Raw genomic sequence first — 21,010 nt, forward strand, 5'->3', positions numbered from 1 at the left:
GTTCTCACCTAACTCTTGTGCATTTTCCCTCTTCTCATCAGTAGAAAAGCAAGTGTGGTGGTAGGAGCTGGAGCAGCCACCTGTACCAATATACAAAAGGAATATGTGGAGAAAGGTGTATGTGCTTGTACATGAAAGGGCTGCATGAAGTAACAGAAGATGAAGGACCTGCATTCTTGATGATTATGGGGTGGCCCCATCAGCTATAAACCACTCGCTTGGACTTTTTATATAATGGAAAAATAAAGTAACTTTGAAGAATCATGATTTTAAGTCTCTTTGCTATTATGATATATATACAAACTAACACATGTGCAGGATATTTTATCAGAGTATCTTATCTTACTAGAAATAGATACTAGGATCTAGGAAGGTAGACTTGTATAAAGGTTAATGGTACAGGAAAGACTTATCTTCAAGTTCAGCTCCATTGCTTGCTTGATCTATAAACTTGAGCAAGGTACTGAATCTTTGCTCCTCAATTTACTCATCTGTGACATGGAGATAAAGGAAGTGCCTAGTTCACACTGATCAAATAAAAGAATATGAGAAAGCTGTTCCACAAATTGTAACCACTAACTGATACTCGCTTTTATTACTATTTTTCAACTCCTTTTGCAATGTCTATCAAATATGCCTTGATATATTATTTGGTCTCTTAAATATAGTGGCACCCTCTATACATAACCAATTTCCATTTTGAATGAAAATATTAGCATTTCAATATTCATATCAATCACTTGTGAGTTTGAATAGTGTGAGACAATTAAGCTTTAGAACCTCCTGCAAATGGGGCACCTGGGTGGCTCAGTCTGTTAAGCATCTGTCTTTGGCTCAAGTCATGATCCCAGAGTCCTGGGATTGAGCCCCACACTGAGTCTCACATCAGGGTATGTGCTGAGCAAAGAGCCCGCTTCTCCCTCTCACTCTGCCTGCCACTCCCCCGCTTGTGCTCTCTCTTTCTCTCTCTCTGTCATATAAATAAGTAAATAAAATCTTTAGATAAAAAAATAAATAAAAAATGGAATCTCTTCCAGAGATGAGGATCAGGCCACAGATTAGGTGATATTCTGAAGGTGAACCAATAATATTGTGATTAACAATGCTAGCAAAAAGATGATGAGATGCAATAAAAGTAACAATAATTAGTAAAGTTGAGTGAGGATTTTTACACACTAGACTGTGTACCGTCTTTTTAAATGTGTTGTCTCCTGCAATCTGCACTATAATTGCACAACATGGGCATTATTATACTCATTTTAAGGGTGAGAGAAACAGAGGTCAAGTTAGTTATATTCTCTGCTCCATAACATATAACCATTAGGGATTAGATGAGGAATTCAAATTCAGTTATTATTATTATTATTATTTTCATTCCAAAGCCTATTTATTTTCCATTATTTTACCCTGAACTCCTTGAACTCTTGCCTAAGGAAGCATTCAGCCTGCATCCATGATTTCCTTTAATATATTAGGGTAAATATACCAGCTTCCCACTTTCCTGTTCATTAGAGATCTAAAGATTGATTCTAGGCTCATTATTTTCTCTTATTTATTAAATATACCCAGTTTTGTTTTGTGTTTTTACAAGGATGAAAGTACTTTAAGTTGGGATTTCAGTTAAGATGAAAGGAGTCTTATCTTTCTTTAAATCTAGCAGATGACAAGTTGACGTTTCTTAGGATATTGTAGTATATATTTAATAAGGCAGGTGGCATCCTAATAAGCAAACAGAAATATAAGGAAAGGGGCAAGCTACTTCTAAATTCTGGGCCTCAGTTTCCCCACCTGAAAAAGTAAATTTATTTGGGCTAGATCATCAACTGCTATTTAATTATAAATATTATTTGAATAGAACCTCTCTCTTTCCTCTCTCTCAACTTTCCACCTTCCCTCCTTAGTTCTTTCCCTAAATTAGTCATATTAAAATACTTTGCTTAGCTTTAATCACCATGAATGGGCCATCTGCTTCTATATTTCATCAAAAAGCAGAATTTGATCAAGGCTGCTATAAAAGAATATTTGCATTATTTATATTATAAGCAAATGAATCTGACATTTATACCACTGTGGACTAAATTCTCCTAAATCTTGTCTTATATATAAAATGCATATGATGTGTAGAGTCTTAGAAAGCTCTTAAGAAGGTTTTTACACTTGAACAAATCTCTTTGATCTTCTCAAGACTTGAAAGCTGCAAGTGTGGAATACATGAATATTTCTGAAGTTCTCACAATTACAGGTAATTCAAATTTAGTCTCAGGATTTTAGTATGATCAATGAGTGAAGTGTATATCAAGTGGATGTCATTTAACTGTTAATGCAATATACTGCATCCTACTAAATCAATCCTGTGAATATTTCATTATTATACAGGATTAGAAAAAGATTCTCCATGTAGAATCAGTTTTAAAAAATTTGATACATGTAAATCTATGTTTAGACAACTCAGTGTCATTTGAAAAAGTATTGTTTTTTTAATGCAATCATTGTAATATATCTACATGATTTCACATGGTAAGTCTATTTGGTTTATTTAATACCCTTCACTTAAAGAATAAGAATTTACCAAGAACCACTCTGAGCTGAAGCTTTTGCAAGATCCTACCTATATTTGTCAATTGGACTCCGAAGTAAGTGGAAAAGGGAAGGGACGGACAAAAAGAATTTGTGGACCCTGTCCTCCAAGTACTTATAAGAGGTGGAGAGAAAAATCACATGACAAGCAAAATGGCAGAGAAACATTACAAAGAAACATATAAATAAGTGCAAAATAGGCACATGCATTTTAAAGATATAAATGAATTCACACGTGATTTGAATTTTCAAAAGATGAAGCAAGGAAGGAGAGGAAGCGAGAGGAAGAGAGGAAGTAAAGAGGAAAGAAGTGGAGGAGGAAGGCAGGCAGGTGGAAGGAGAGAGAGACCTTTCACACAAAGTCATACTGTAGTCTCCAGTTGATGATGCTCCCCAGAGAATCATTCCAGAATGAGGCCCTCTCCCAAATAAATGTTCCAGAAGACTGAACTTGGACAGTGGACTTTGATGTCCTTTGATGCACTTTCTTTTTTCTTCCTCTCTCTTCTCCCATTTCTTCATCCTCAGAGTAGACTTTCTACTTATGCTGACACTTATATGAAACCTGTTAATTTTTTACAAGATTTTATTTATTTTTATTTATTCATGAGAGAGAGAGAGAGAGAGAGAGGCAGAGACACAGGCAGAGGGAGAAGCATGCAGGGACCCTGATATGGGAATCCATCCTGGGTCTCCAGGATCACGCCCCGGGGCCGAAGGTGGCGCTAAACAGCTGAGCCACCCAGGCTGCCCCTGAAACCTATTAACTTCAAACATCCTTTGTCTTTATAAAACCAAGGGCCAGAAGCATTCTTGATGTGCTAAAAAAATGTTTGGAAACAAGTTAGGTATCCAATGGATCCTTAAATATGTGGTAAAGAAATTAATATATTGATGATTTAGTTTGGGGGTTAATCCGCTGCAGGAATCTATGTGATGGCAGGGACAGAATTGTGACCGTACTTCTGCAGATTGTTGTTTTTGTTCTTCAGGTTACTGAGAGAAAAAGTGCAAGAACATTGCCGTATGTGTGGTGTGTGTGTGTGTGTGTGTGTGTGTGTGAGTGTGTGTGTGTGTACATGCATGAGGGATCCGTAATGTGAGCAAGTCCACAATACTGGTCAAAGGGGAGAGGGGACAGGGCAATCCTGAATTGGTAGCAGAATAAGAGTTGAGCTCATTTTTGAAAGCCTGGTCATATTACTATTATATATTTTTTCTTCTTCTTTGCAGCTACTATTGTAAATCTTCCTTGGTTTCCAATTTTTTTCTTTTTTGTGACCTTTAGCCACTCCAGTATCTGCATTTTTCACATGCTTGCAAGTTAGCACTAGGAAGTAAAGGCTGGTCGGAAGAGCATTTGAACAGTAATTTTCTAGATTAAACATACTTCTGAAAAAAGCAAGAGAGAACTAGTATTTTTAAGTTTGTTTTTTTTTCATATTTGCTATTTCTCCCAGTTAACCAAGCATAAAGTTTTATCTCCCAGACAGTGGGAATCTCAACAGTGTTTGTTAGATCCTGTCCTAGCAAACATTTCCACTGACCTTCTTCCCAGCATCTGTGTCTTAACAGAATCTGAGCCCCAGGGGCTGGGAATTAGAAGAAATAGTAGCCGATTTTGCTCAGGGTTGTTTTTTTTTTTTTTTTTTTAAATCTCAACTAAGGTTCAGTTGCACAGTAGATGGTCATTCTGATCTCTTGCACATGCTGAGTTGAAAACATGAGAAAGTGCAAAGGTCCCCAGTTGGCGTGTAAGTTATGGATAGGGGTGGGCAGGGGGTGATCAGAGATTTCAGTTTTCCTCTTTGTGTTGCCTGCCCTTTTGAGGGGCACAAAAACCATGATTGAGTTCATGTTAGTACAACAGCTTGCCTAGTCATTCTATAGAATTATTTCCAGTGTTTATGAAATCAGGCTCTCTCTGAAAACACTCAGGTGGTTGATTTTTTTTTTTTTAATTTAAAGTTTATTTATGGTCTATTTCTGCCCTTTTATTTTTTTGGTTAATTCTACAACCAATGAAAAGAAAGGACATGTAGTTAAATAAATGTTTAAATAATGCTTATGGTGATCAATTCTAAGCATCCAAAAATTTAAACGACTCTCGTGATAGATTGATTCCCCCTGCCACTATGATGTTTAGTTTTCTGTATGCATACCTGATTAATTCCAATAAATATCAATGCACTCATATTTATAAGTGTTATGGATAGGCTGCTTTAGAGAAGGTTAGAAACATATTTTGGAGGTTATCTTTTGACATTTATGTTTCAGTGAAATTTATGATTCTTGACTACTGAGGTATAATTTACATATAATCCAACACACTCATTTTAAATGTACAGGTTAATAAGTTTTGATAAAGGTGTAGTAATCAGTGCGGTCAAAATATGGAATGTTTTGATCACTACAAAACATTCCTTTGCTCCTTCTCAATCAACTCCCTTAACATCTCAGCTCCTAAGCAAACATGGACCTGCCTCTGTCATTACAGATTCGATTTGTCTCCTTAGAATTTCAGGTAAATGTAACAGTATATTCTCTTCTGAGCCTCATTTCTTCCTCTCTACATCATGATTGTGACATTTATTTATGTTGCAGGTATTTGTAGTTTGGCCTTTCTTATGGCTGGGGAGTACTCCTTTGTATATACACATGTCATAATTTGTTTATCCAACTGCTAATAGTCACTTGGGTCGTATCCAATTTGGAGATATTATTATAAAGCTGCTATAAACATTTGTGTGTTGGGACACCTGGGTGGCTCAGTGGTTGAGGATCTGCCTCTGGCTCAGATTCTCGTGATCAAGTCCTGCATCAGGCTCCTTGCATGGAGCCTGCTTCTCCTCCCTCTTCTTGTGACTATGCCTCTTTTTCTGTGTCTCTCATGAATAAATAAAAAATCTTAAAAAAAAATCTGTGTGCAAGACTGTGGATGTATAGTTTCATTTCTCTTGGGTAGATACCTAGAAGTAGAATGGCTGGATCATATGGGAGATGTATGTACAAGTTTTAAGGAAACTGCCAGGCTGGTTTTCATAGAAGTTGGACCATTTCACATTCCTATCAGCAAAGCTTACAAGTTCCGGTTGCTTCACATTTTTGCCAACATTTGGTATTGCCAATCTTTTTAATTTTAGCTATACGTATAGGTACAAACCAAGAGTTAAGTTAAATTTTGCATTTTCCGGATGAGTAAAGAGGATGAGCAGTGCTGGCTACTCAAACTTTGTGCTTTGTGAAGTGTCAGTTGGAATCTTTTTGTGCTTTTCATTAAGTTGTCTGCTAATAGAGTTGGAATACATTATAGATGCAAGTTCTTTGTCATAGATAACCTGCTATGAACATTTTCTCACAGTCTATGATTTGCCTTTTCTTTGTTTAATGGTGTCTTTTGAAGAGCAAATGTTTCTAATTTTTATCAAATGCAATATGTAATTTTTCTAATATGCTTTGTGCTTATTTTGTGCCTAAGAAATCCTTGCCTGCCTCAAGATTACAATATTTCCAACTAGAAATTTTATAGTATGCACTGTTACATGTAAGTCTATAATCTATTTGAATTAATTTTGTGAGTATACTGAGGTGGAGACTGGGGTTAATTTTTTCAGGTTGTTCTCACTTCCTACATCATTTATGGAAAAGGCATTCCTTTTTTTACTGGTAGTTTGTGAAATATTAATGTGTGTAACATTTCTGCATTCTCAATTCTGTTCTGTGTGTTTATTCTTACGACAATACAACAGTCTCTTGGTTACTCCAGCCCTAGAATAGGACTTGAAATTAAGAGTGTAAGTCCTTCAACTCTGTACTTTCTTAAAAAAATATTTTATTTGGGATCCCTGGGTGGCGCAGCGGTTTGGTGCCTGCCTTTGGCCCGGGGTGCGATCCTGTAGACCGGGGATCGAATCCCACGTCGGGCTCCCAGTGCGTGGAGCCTGCTTCTCCCTCTGCCTATGTCTCTGCCTCTCTCTCTCTCTCTCTCTCCCTGTGTGTGTGACTATCATAAATAAATAAATAAAATATTTTATTTATTCATTTGAGAGAGAGATAGAACATGAACAGAGGGGAGGAAGTAGAGAGAGAGGGAGAAGTAGACTCCCTACTGAGCAGGGAGCCTGATGCAGGGTTTGATCCTAGGACCCTGAGATCATGACTGGAGCCCAAGTCAGATGCTCAACTGACTGAGCCATCCAGGTACCCCGTACTTCTTTTAAAAAAGTTGTTTTGTCTATTCTAGGTCCTTTGCATTTTCAATTAAATTTTGGAGTTCACTTGTCAATTTGTGCAAAAACATCTGATTTGATTTGGGTTGGAACTGCATTGATATTTTAGCAATATAGACTCATCCAATCAAAGAAATGGTATATCGCTCCATTTATTTAGGTCTTTAAAACTTTTTAACAATGGTTTGTAGTTTCAGTAGTTCTCACGTATTAGTTAAATTTATCCTTAAGTATTTCATATTTTTGAATACCATTATAAGTTGAATTATGATTTAATTCAAATTTTCAAGGTTTCATATATTGCAATATATACAAAGGCAATTAATCTTTGTTTTTGACTTTTTTTTTGCAGTCTTATTAAATTCACTTATTTGTTCTAGTAGCTTTTGTAGATTTTGTAGGGTGCTCTTCATACCCTATCATGTTGTCTGACAATAAAGATAGTTTTACTTCTTCCTTTCAAATATGAACTTTTTAGAAAGTCTCATGAAATACCAAGAAAAACTGTAATGAAATTGACACAGGATCTTTAGAAGGACTGGGCATCTTCCAGGGCATCTTTCATTGGTTCATCCTTTCTTAATTGCAGGGAGACTTCTTTATGAAGATTGCCATCTTAACACCCTCTAGCACAGACCTGCCTCCAAGACATCTTTCCCCTTCATAGTCAGGAAGCAGAGATTCTCTCTGTGTGATTTCTCCCTCTCAAGGCCATGTTCAGGCTGAAGGACGAATTTTTTCCTTCATGAAGGTGAGGAAATAATGAATGACCTTTCCCTATGGTGAGATGTTCATAGCAGATTCTCACAGCTGAACTTGATGCAGCAGGTCCAGAGTCTTCATTAACCCCAGGAGTGATAGTTTTCAAATAATTCATAGGCACCACAGATAGCAGAGTTAGTTCACTTTCAGTGCACCATGAGAAACTCTGCAATGGAATTTTCCTCAAAATCCTTTCTCTTGTACGTAGGAGAATTCAAACTTATTTATTCACTTGCTGGCAGGCAGGATATATGTATCTAGATGAGAGTGACAAATTATCAGGTTATTTTTTTTTTCTTTTAGTGAAAAATGGAGATAGGGAACAGAAGAGTGTTCTGGAAGTACAACAAAGCAGACAGAACAAATGCATACTGTTAACTCCCACTGGATCTTTGTTCTCCCAACAAGGAGGCCTTTTGAGAACTATCATAACTCAATTCTTTCAAATATGGCAAAAAACAAGCTCACATTACATCTTTTTCTTTTCTTTTCTTTCTTTCTTTTTTTTTTTTTTTTTTTTTGCTATTTGCATTAGCGCATGAGTATCTAATGATACATTTGCAAATAGGCACCATCAGTTTAAATTTGGGAAAAGTAAGAGATACTTAGTACTAACTAAAGTATTAGTATATTTATGAATTGTCTCAATAAGAAAAGTTTTCTATAGTTGTAAAAAGCTCAATAAAGAGGCTGTGAAGCAATGACTTGGACCAGCTTTGATAAATGAGTTTGCAGAATATTTTTATTCTAAAGTTGGTTCCTAATTGGTCAAGAGTTTATTTATCTGACTTATTTGAAGTTAAAGCCAGATGTACTCAGGGTTTGAATGATCCTTAATGTTTCTCCCTATTGGAACAAGGCCTGAAGCCATCTACAGATGGACCAGGTTCTGTATAGCAGCAAGCACAAAATAGTATGCAAGGGTGATTTTATTTTATTTTATTTTATTTTTTTTACAGAATACTAGGCAAGTCTTTGTTTTCATGACACAGCTTCTGCATGCAGGGCTACTACCTCTTTGGTTTATTGTCTATCCAAAGCTTTTGCTCAAGGACTGTTGATTTATATGAACTTCCTGTGAATAATAATGATCTAATAATAAATACTATTTATTGAACATTTCCTAAGTCTTAAGTACTTGCAATGAGTTGATTTGTTTAATCCTTACAGGAATCCTCTGAAGTATATACTTTATCATTGCATCTTCTTGAACAGGAAACACACTTAGAGAGGATAAATGACTTACCTATAGACACCCAGCAAGTGGTGGATCCAGGATTTTTTTTTAAAGATTTTATTTATTTATTCATGAGAGACACACACAGAGAGAGAGAGAGAGAGAGAGAGAGGCAGAGACACAGGCAGAGGGAGAAGCAGGCTCCATGCAGAGAGCCTGACATGGGACTCAATCCCAGGTCTCCAGGATCATGCCCTGGGCTGAAGGCAGCACTCAACTGCTGAGCCACGTGGGCTGCCCTGGATCCAGCATTTGAACCCAGTGGTTCCACACCAGAGCTTGTGCTCCTAACTGCTATACATATTATATGTGCTAAACAAATTTGTCCTGCGGTTCCCGATTCATCTGGAAACAGGATGATCATTATTTCCAAAGTTGTGCAGTAAATAAGTGTAATTATAATATTTATATAATAAACATGTATCTCCATAACTAGACATGAAATGATCCTTTCCGGGTAGCCCTTTGGCTCTGTCACTTCCTATGGCCATTGAGACAATGCCTTTGCATGGACTGGTATCTGTGTCATCATTTTTCTTTTTTTTTCTTTTTTTTTTTTTTTTGGTAGTTGTTATTCCTCCCACGTTGAGGTGGTTCATTCCTGTACAGATTTGGGATTTTGGTAGAGTCCTCCATGAACTTGAATATAGGTAAGATAAGTGAAGAAAGACTATTTTCCTCTCTCTAATATATAAAACATTTAAAATTGGGGACTTCTGAAGTTTGGGCATGAATTGCAAGGTCTCCGTGTAAGGTTTATTAATGGATGAGCCAGCATTTCTCCGTTATTTTCACATCTTTCCACGACAACCTATTTCTTACAGAGGGTGAGGGACCAATCATCCCAGCTGGGTAAGATTTCTGAAAACAGGGGATCCCTGGGTGGCGCAGCGGTTTGGCGCCTGCCTTTGGCCCAGGGCGCGATCCTGGAGACCCGGGATCGAATCCCACGTCGGGCTCCCGGTGCATGGAGCCTGCTTCTCCCTCTGCCTGTGTCTCTGCCTCTCTCTCTCTCTCACTGTGTGCCTATCATAAATAAAAAAAAAAAAAAAAAAAAAAAAAAAAAAAAAAAAAAAAAAAAAAAAAAAAAAAAGATTTCTGAAAACAGTGTTTTGTTTTGCTTTTTTTTTTTAAAGACCATAAATCACATAGAGAGGGTAGTCAAAAGATAGTATATTTAAAAACTACTTGGCTCTCTAGTGGTAAAACATGATAGTGTTTTTGGATGGTGATGTTCACAAAAAAAATCATTGTGAAAATCTCTTGGAGTCAATCTTGATAAGAGACTGGATTCCCTTGAAATGGACACTACATGTCCAATGAACTCACCAGCATTGTGCTAAACAATAGGCTTTTTAAAAAGACATGGTAGGACTTAAGGAGTCACAGCTAGAAGGAAATGGAGAAATAGACCATAAAAGTTATTCAAAAATATGGACACCAGGATGGCTCAGTGGGTAAGTGTCCAATCCTTGGTTTTGGCTCAGGTCCTGATCTCAGGGTAATGAGACAGCTCCATGCTCAAGGGGAGTCTGCTTGACATTCTCTCCCTCTGCCCCTCTGCCCACACATGCTCATGTGCTCTCTCTCTTAAATAAATAAATAAATAAATAAATAAATAAATAAATAAATAAATCTTTACAAAGAGACACCTGGGTGGTTTAGTGGTTGAGTGTCTGCCTTCTGCTCAGGTTGTGATCCTGGGGTCCTGGGATCGAGTCCTATATTGGGCTCTCCACATGGAGCCTGCTTCTCCCTCTGCCTATGTCTCTGCCTCTCTCTCTGTGTCTCTCATGAATAAATAAATAAAATATTTAAAAAAAACTTTAAAAAATTACTCAAAAATATTACATGCGGTTGGTCTCTTGGGTGCAGGGTAGAGCCAGTTTATTCTATTTGCATATAAGCCATCTCCTCATCCTTTGTAAGTACCTCTTCTGTATTGGTCAGGGTTCTCCAGAGAAACACAACATAAGATGTCATATATAAAGAGATTTAATATACAGAATTAGCTCTTTCCTGATATTCAATTATGGAAGCCTGCCAATCCCGAGCTGCAGGTTGGGCTGGGAGGCTGGAGGCCTAGGAAAGCCAATGTTTCAGTTTGAGTGTGAAGGCAGTCTGCTGTAGAACCAGGAAGAGCCAACGATGCAGATGAAATCTGAAGGCCAACTGTTGGAGAATTCTCTCTTGATCCAAGGAGATTGGTCTTTTTTCTACTCAAGCCTTCAACTGGTACGATGAGCCCCATAGACATCATGGCAGGCAACTGGCTTCCCTCAAAGTCCCCTGATTTAAACATTAATGTCATCCCCAAATGCCCTCACAGGAACATCCAGAATAATGTTTGACCAAACATATAGGCACCCTGTGGCCCAGCCAGGTTGACACATAAAGTTAACCATCACATCTAAGGCGGAGGAAAGCAGTTCTTATTTGACAGAACCTAGAACACCAGCCAAATACACAGCAGTCATAAAATGGTGGGTTCATACATTTTTCCCGAAAGGAAAGTTTTCAGCCAGCACTACTGGCTGCCTTCTATCTGGGCTAATGTGGTGTGTACCCTGCCTCCTCTTGCCCTGTGCAGGATGATAAATCAGACTATGATTGGCTGCTCTGCTCTGGGCACTGCCTGTGATGCCCTTTCCTGACACTAATCCTCTCTTTCACCTTGTTGTTCTACTTGTCTCTGAGGCCCTAAAGCAGGAGCTTACATTCAAACTCCCCTGATCAAGGTGGGGACTAGAACGGACTGCGGTTAGTGCAGAGAGATTTACAGATGACTTACCAGATAGCTCCCCAGGACCCAAATTCCTTATTATGGGGAGATAAGCTGAAGGAGGGTTCGGTCTAGCTTCCTGGGACCCTGCCCTTATCAGCACTTCCTCTCTTGCCCTCACTCAGCCAGCATTACAAAGTCAGTTGGCTGGAAGATGCTTACACATTCTAGGTGCAATCGAAAATACAGTTTTTCTCTTAAGTTCCTGTTTCCAATTCTATACACTCATGTCTGTTGTTCCATCCTGCTTCCTAGCATATCTTGTGTTGGCAGTTGGTTTTCTGGGTCCCCCACTGTGCACCCCAACAGGTCATGTGGTTCCCAGGATCCAAATATCCCCCATTCTCTGACTTCGTTAACATATATCTGTTCTCTGTGTCATCCCTGCAGAGTCCTGTCCCCACCTGGGCTACTAGCAAATTGGTTCAAAATGAGGTGTTAATAGGGCTATATCAGCTCTGCTGCCCATCTCACATAATACTCACACATAAGGGCTGTCTTCAACTTGGTTTTGCCTGTTTGTATCTCTATTTTTTTGATGTTGGAAAGTGTATTACTTTTGCTTTGGGATAAAATCTCTACTGGTTTCCCTTTCATTCGATGTAATTTAGCACATATTTTTTGAGTACTGGAAGCATGTCAGCCATCACCATCCTGAGGGCTCCAAAGAGCTCTGTGGCTCTGTGGCTCTGAAGATGAGGCCACACAACCCTACCATTAAGAAGCTTTCTACTGAAAGGGAACTGCAAATGTGTATATACAGATCTATAACCCAAGGGAAGGTTTCTGTGCCATATTAGAGTTACAAATTGCTCTGAGAGCCCTGAGGAAGGAGTAATTAATTCCAGCTGGGATGAAAGCTACAGTTTTACATGTTCCACTGACTTATACTTCACAGATGAAAAAAATATCTGCTAGATGGAGATAGGCCTATTGCAGAACAGCTCCCTCTTTTACACACGTAATATGCAATTGTACTGCATATCGTTGGCGAAAGGAACTTATTTAGAAGACAGTGTTCAGGGATGCCGGGTGGCTAAGTGGCTGAGCATCTGCCTTTGGCCCAGGTCGTGATCCTGAGTCATGAGATTGAGTCTCTCGTCAGGCTCCCTGCATGGAGCCTGCTTCTCCCTCTGCCTGTGTCTCCCCCCCCCCCCCCCCCCCGCTCTCTCTCTCTCTCTCTGTGTCTCTCACTAATAAATAAATAAAATCATAAAAAAAAAAAAGAAGACAGTGTTCAGGCCTCAGTGACTGAAATGGGCCCCACAATGTCCTGGGTAAGTGGGACTAGGTTATTCAAGTCAAGCCTCCTGCTTAAGCAACATGAATAAATTAGTGAGTGGTTAAAGGCACTACCACCAACGAAAACAAAACCCATTTCTTTACAGACATTGATAAGCTAAAAAGATAGTGGTTTGCTGCCAGAGCAGTTTTGAGAAGACAACCTGAATCAGGTACGTAAGCAGAATATCCAAGCATCAAAGCCACTTGTCTTAGGGGCATTTGTCCATGCTGTATTTTTACCTTATTTACAGCCTTTTGGTGCAGGAGGGAGAAAAGCCAAAGCCTGAGGACTGAGGGGTACCATCAGCATAAGTACAAGGACTAAACCTATTCTTAGAAATGTCAGAGTACAGGATGTCTAGTTAAATTTTAAATTTGGCTAAACAATGAAAAATTTTTTAGTTTAATTATGCTCCATATAATATCTGAGGAATACTTAAAAAATGATTCTTTGGCAATCTGAAATTCAAATTTAACTGGTTATACTTTACTTATAAATGCTAAATCTGGACCATGTAGCCATTACCTGACTTCATACCTTGAACTTCAAAGAAAGTTTTCCTTGATTTGAGTAGAACAGAAGAAAAACAAATGAAGGGGCACCTGGGTGGCTCAGTGAATTAAGCATACACCTTTGGCTCAGGTCATGATCTCAGGGTTCTGGGATCGAGCCTCACTTGGGGTTCCCTCCTCAGTGGGGAGTCTGCTTCTCCCTCTCCCTCTACCCTTTGTTCCTTGCTCATGCTCTCTCACTTCCTCAAACAAATAAATAAAAACCTTAAAAAATAAAAACAAATGAAAAGCACATCTAAGATTTTGTGATTGTAAGATACACATTGCTGGAATTGGTCAAGGAATTTCTACCCTTGAACTTAGATTTAAAAAGCTACTTGTAATAGTGGTCTCAGGCCTATGGCGGAAGCAAGCACAATATCTTGCTGACAGAGGACAAAGTAAATCCTGGTCCCAGGAAATTCCCACAATAGCAATAATTAGCAAACTATCAAAGATAACTAGAAGCATGAGGAAACAAGGCAACATGAAAAAGAATCAGAAACAAGAGTGATGTCACCAAGATGGTGAAACAGTAGACCCCAGCCTCCATCCCCACCCAACCAAAAGCAATAATGTATGAGCTCTGCAATTGCTCAGGAGCCCACTTAAGAAACTTCAGCAGGGGGATGCCTGGGTGGCTCAGTGGTTGAGTATCTGCCTTTGGCTCGGGGTGTGATCATTGTGTCCTGGGATCGAGTCCCACATCAGGCTCCCTGCACGGAGCCTGCTTTCTCCCTCTACCTGTGTCTCTCCTTCTCTCTCTCTCTCTCTCTCTCTGTCTCTCTCTCTCTATCTCTATTATTTATCATAAATGAATAAATAAATAAATAAATAAATAAATAAATAAATAAATAAATAAAATCTTAAAAAAAGGAGAAACTTCAGCAGGACATTTGAACCAAAAACCGAGAATAACTGCACATAAAGGGAGGGAAGTGCAGTTCTATGGTGCTTCCATCATCCCATCAACCAGGCTAACACTGCTTGGTGCCAAGAGAAAACTCTCTAAGCAGGAGTTCTTGACTGGAAGGGGAGAGCAGGGTAAGTGACCAACATCCCCAGCCTTTCAGGGCACCTCCTCATTAGTACCCATGTCAGTTTTATCCCACCCAGAAAACAGTAAAGCTGAAACATAGAGACAGCTAGGAATGGGAAGAAGGGGCTGCCACTATTAGCCACACAGTAGGAGTGACTACGGTTCCCAGTGAGCTGCTCTGGAAAGGACCCCAGCAGCTTCCATCCATTGAAGAAACTGATGGCCAGCACATCTACCATGAGCTTCCTGCAGATTTCATCAGTTTCCACCCCACTGGCATTTGCATTCACAGATGCCAGCCACCTGAGACTCTCCTCACCTCCCTTCCCTCAGTTGGAGCTCTGGGATGTATACAGGCAGTCAGCCAGGCCTCTTCAGCTGAGTGAGTGCAAGTGGCCAGTGTAGACACCATGGTGGGCCCGCACCACTGTGTGTGCAGTTGAGTCCAGCCCCTCCAGCTGTGCACCTGTATGCTGCTGACCTGACTGCCTTCATTGGCCTCTATTGCTGATGCCTGTGATGAGATCCTGAAGTCATGGAAGTACTTGCTGACAGCCAAGTTCTCACAACTGCCTGTAGGCCCAGATTTGGCTTTGTTTCCAGTCACTGGCCTGTGCCATCGGACTAATGGGCAGCTTGTCCCTCCAGTTGTGTACCTGTACACCCTGGCCTGATTTCCTTCACCTCTTCCACTGCTGAGTATACACCTGTGAGGAGACCCTGCAGCCACAGAAGTGCATGCCTGTAGCCAGAGCCTCTGCAGTGGTCAACATACTTGCATTTGGCCCAGGTCCCTCCTGCTGTCCCTGGCCCCCACCACTATGTGTGTCTGTGGCCAGTCTCTGCCACTATACAAGCATCTGTAATTAGTCCCCACAGCTGGTATGGGTATAGCACCCACTCTAGCCAATACCACTGTCTACCTTGGTCCCTAACAACTGGATATGGAGATGCTGCTGAGGACCCTAATAGCTCTTGTAGGCACTTTGTGCTCCACTACCACCCCAAAGTACTACCAAGGACCATGCATTCATTGATGCTGTTGGACCCCAGCAGCCTGAGCTGATGAGATATCAGGTCCCCCACCCCAGACGCAGAGCCACCACACATTCTTGCACTTAGTGCTCCACACCAATAGACTTTGGGTCATAGCATGTTCCAGCATGCCCCCACTTACAGGTGAAGCCCTTTCTTTACTGAAATGAGTTCATAAAGTCAGGAAAACATAGCTGCTTCTTCAAATATGCAGACACACAAGCTATAGGGATCATCACAAATCAGGGAAACATCATATCACCAAAGGAACACAGTAAACTCCATTAACTGACCCCAGAGAAATGGAGATTCAGGCATTACCCAACAAAGAATTCACTGTGGTTGTTTAAATATCCTCAGAGAGCTTCAAGGGAACATGGATAAATTTAATAAAACAAGGAAAACAAAACAAAACATACAAAATCTGTTTGTTGAGAAGTTCAACAAACAGAAACGTAAAAGAGACCTAAGGAATTTTGGAACTGAATAAGGTGAATGAATTTTAAACTTAATAGAGTTCTAATAACAGATTGGATCAAACAGATGAAAGAATCAATCAGCTCGAAGACAGATTATTTGAAATTATCCATCCATAGGAGCAAAAACTAAAAAGAATGAAAAGGGAAGAAAGTTTGTGGGATTTGTGGATACAATTAAGAAAAACAACCTCTGTATCACTGAAGCCCCAGAAAGAAAAGAGATATTATTTATTTATTTTAAGATTTTATTTATTTATTCATGAGAGACAGAGAGAGAGAGAGAGAGGCAGAGGGCGGAGAAGCAAGCTCTATTCAGGGAGCCCGATGTGGGACTCAGCTCGATGTGGGACTCAATCCTGGGACTCAGGGATTATGCTCTGGGCCGAAGGCAGGTGCTAAACTGCTGAGCCACCCAGGAATCCTGAGAGATCTTATTTGAAGAAACAATGTCCAAGAACTTGGGGAGAAACTTGGACATCCAAGTTTAGGAAGCTAATAGGTCACCCCATAATTTCAATCCAAGATGAACTTCTCTAAGATGCATTATTATAAAACCAACTAAAATTAAAAAAAAAAAAGACTCTGTAAAACGGTATGAAGTTTCCTCGAAAATTTAGAAATAGAACTACCCTATAACCTAGCCATTGCACCAGTAGGTATTTATCCAAAGGATACAAACATATAATTTGAATGGGCACATGCACCCCAATGTTTATAGCAGCAATGTCCACAATAGCCAAAATATGAAAATAGCCCAGATGAATGGATAAAGTACACACACACACACACACACACACACACACACACTAGAATATTGCTCAGCCATCAAGAAGAATGAAATCTTGCCATTTGCAACGATGTGGATGGAAGAGGGTATTATGCTAAACCAAATAAGTCAGTCAGAGAGGGACAAATACCACATGATTTCACTCAAACGTGGAATTTAAGAAACAAAATGGATGAACTTAAGGGATGGGAAGGAAAAATAAAAAGATGAATACAGAGAGGGAGGTAAACCATAAGAGACTCTTAGCCATAGGAAAAAAAACTGAGGGTTGCTAGAGGAAAAGAGGGTAGGAGAGGGGATAACTGGGTGATAGGCATTAAGGAGGGAGCTTGATGTAATGAGCACTGGGTGTTATATGCAACTGATGAATCACTAAATTCTACCCTGAAACTAATGATACAGTATATGTGGCCTAAACTGAATTTAAACTAAAAAAATAAAAATAAAAAATTAGAGAATTTCTAAAGCAGCAAGATAAAAGGAATTATCTCATACAAAGGGTGCCCTATAAGGATATCAGTGGATTTATCTACAGAAAGTTTACAGGCCAGGAGTGTATGGGATGATAAACTCAAATGTTGAGAAAAAATGAAAAAAAAAAAAACAAGAATACTTTATCCAGAAAATTTTTCCTTCAGACATGCAAGTGAGAGACTTACTTCACTTAGTATTGACCTACAAACAATACTAAAAGGAGTTCTTCAAGCTGAAGTGAAAGGATGCTAACTAGTAACTTGAACACATTTGGAAATATGCAACATCTCGGTAAAGGCAAGTGTATATCAGATTCTGAATACTCTAATACTGTGATATGGTGGTGTCCTCACAACCGACTCTAGTATAAAGGTTAAAGGACAAAAATATGAAAAATAGCCATAGCTAAAATAATTTGTTAATGGATACACAATATAAAATATATAAATTATGATATCAAAAGCATACAATATGTGGGGGAGTAAAAGGGTAGAGCTATTGTATGTTATGTAGGTTATGTAAGGTAAGTTATCAGCTTAAAATAGACACTTATATATATATGATGTTTCAAGTTAGACTCAGGATAGCCACAGAATAAAAACCTATAGTGGATACAGATAAGAAATAGAAAAATCAATCCTAGAATTTGTATGAGAATGCAAAACACCCTGAATAGCTAAAGCAATCTTAAGAATAGAGAAAACTGGATATTTACATTCAAAAGAATGAGATTGGACCCCCCATATTACACTACTCAACAAAATTAATTTGAAATGGATTAAAGACTTAAACACAGACTTGAAACTGTAAAACAGAGGCAGTAAGTCCCTTGACATTCGTCTTGACAATGATTTTTTTGGATATGACACGTTTGCATAAGCAATAAAAGCAAAAATCAAAAAGTGGCACTACATCAAACTAAAAAGCTTCAGCAAAGCCAAAAAAAATAAAATCAATAAAATCAGAGTAACTCATGGACTGGGAGAAGATATTTGCCAACCAAATATTCGATAAAAGGTTCATATCCAAAATACATAAGGAAATCATACAACTTAATAGCAAAAAACTCAATTTGATTTAAAAATGGTCAGAAGAGTTGTGTAAGTATATCTCCAAAGAAGAAATACAAATAGCAACAAGTACATAAAAAGGCTGACAACACAAATCATCAGGGGAATACAAATTAAAACCACAGTGACACATCTCCTCACACCTGTTAGAAAAGTTATTATCAAAAGTACAAGATAACAAATGCTAGTGAGGAAGTGGAGAAAAGGGAACCCCAGAATACTGATGGTGGGAATGTTTACCCAAAATGAAAAACATTGTGGGGTTTCCTCAAAAAATAAAAAATAGAGCTACCATGTAATCCACTAATCTCACTTCTCTAGGTATATCCAAAGGAAATTAAATCACCATTTTGAAGAGATATCTGCACTCCCACGTGCGTTGCTACATTAATTACAGTCGCGAAGACAGAAAACCTAATACAAATGATGGATACATGAATAACGACAATGTGATACACACACACAGACACACACACACACACACACAGACAAACACACTCAATGAAATATTATTCAGCCACAAAAAAGAAGGGAATCTTGCTATTTGTGACAACATAGATGAAACTTGAGGAAATTATGGTAAGTGAAATAAGTCAGATAAAGACAAATACTGTATAATCTCACTTACATGTGGAGTTTAAATATCAAACTCTTAGAAACAGAGTAGAATGATGGTTGCCAGAGTCTGAGGGGTGGGAGAAATGGGGAGATGTTCATCAAAGGGTACAGATTTTCAGTTATGAGATCATTAAGTTCCTGGCATCTAATTTATACCATTGTGACTATAGTTACTAATATCATATCATACGCTTGAAAGTTGTTAAAATAGAGCTTAAATGTTCTCACCATAACAACAGCAAAACAAAATGGTAATTATGTGGAGTGAAAGAAGTGCTAACTAACCTTATTGTGGTAAACATTTTACAATATAAACATGTATCAGATGATCATATTGTACATGTTAAATTTACACAATATTTTATGTTGTGAGAAAACTGAGAAAAAAAAAGAACCAGCAGAAATAACAGGCTTTAGAAAAAGCTTGATGCATAATTCAAATGTTGGAATTTTCATACACAGATTTTGAACTCAGCTCACCATAATTAAAGAAAAGTTGACAAGCTTTAACATATTTTCAAGGTGAGTTGGCAAAGCTGAAAAAAAAAGAACCAAGCAGAACTTCTATAAATGAAAAATATAATAACCAAAATTAAAAGCTGTTGTACAGTAGACTGAACATAGGAAAAAAGATAATTTAAAAAAATGAGATCAGGTTAGAAGTTATCAAACCCCACATGTATACTCATTTTTTTCTTTTCTTTTTTATTTTAAATTTTTTTTTATTACTTATGATAGTCACAGAGAGAGAGAGGCAGAGACACAGGCAGAGGGAGAAGCAGGCTCCATGCACCGGGAGCCCGATGTGGGATTCGATCCCGGGTCTCCAGGATCGCGCCCTGGGCCAAAGGCAGGCGCCAAACCGCTGCGCCACTCAGGGATCCCTCATTTTTTTCTGATCAATGTAACCCTTGAAAAATGGGGCAAGTTAAAAACATAGTCATTCCTGCCCCCCAAAGATGAACTTAAATCCGAACTTAAAAAATTGTCTCACAGTTGAGTAATTTCAACAATAGAGAGAAAAAAAGCTCAAAACTTGTATAAAGTTGGAGGTAAAATTATCATAGTTTTGGAGTGGTGTGATCTTAGACCCAGAAAAAGCAGAAGACTTTACTGAAACCTATTATAAATAATACGAGACCTCTGGTACAGTGATTAGTTGTAAGTAAACTCTCCCAAAATCAAGAACTTCCTGATACATCCAAAACAACCAGTAGAAAACAAAATATAATATGTTTATTAATGTAATTAATGTGCCATTTGTGAGAACTATATGTGAGAATTACCTAGCACCATACATTTGAGATTTTTGGATGGAAATAATAAGTATTGTGAATATTAATTTTCTACAAATAACTCTATATCCTTACATAATCTTAATCAAAATTCTAATTTTAATTCAGGAAAAGAAGCATATGTATATGTAAATGCAGGTTTAACACACATATATGCATGTGTACGTTTGTGTGTGTATATATATATACACACATATATATGGAACACTATTGCAGGAATTTATGGAAGTTAGTGTATGATAAAAGAAACCTTTCAAATTGGTGGCAAAAGATACAGTTTGTCATCAAACGGATTTGGCACAACTGACAAGACATTTTAAGAAGGAATGTTTTCTGCTTCTCATTGCTTCATAAATGAATTCAAGATCATTTAAAATTTTTTAAAAGTTGCTTGTGTTGGTTATTTTTATCATATATTATAAAAAACTTTTATAACCTTGAGGAGTCAGAGAACTTTCTGACACAAATATCAGAGCAAGGAGAATATTTGTAGATGTTACCATATAATAATTTTAAAAGTCAGAAACAAATTAAAATATGAAAAACAGTGTTTGCCACACATATCACAGACAAAAAGTCATTATCAGTAATCTGTAGACACCTTTTCTAATTAACAAATAAAGATATACAGGTCAACAAGAATTTTTTTAACAGTAGAATTACTTTGATAAGCAGAAAATGATATTTAAATTCGCTAGTAATCAAATTAAAACCTGCTACAGATTCACGAAATAGAAAAGGTTGGGTTAGTGGCAGTGTTGGGATATGATCACTCTCATTCATCTGGTGA

This window comes from Canis lupus, chromosome 19 (genome assembly GCF_011100685.1).
Source record: "Canis lupus familiaris isolate Mischka breed German Shepherd chromosome 19, alternate assembly UU_Cfam_GSD_1.0, whole genome shotgun sequence".
Taxonomy (NCBI): Eukaryota; Metazoa; Chordata; class Mammalia; order Carnivora; family Canidae; genus Canis; species Canis lupus.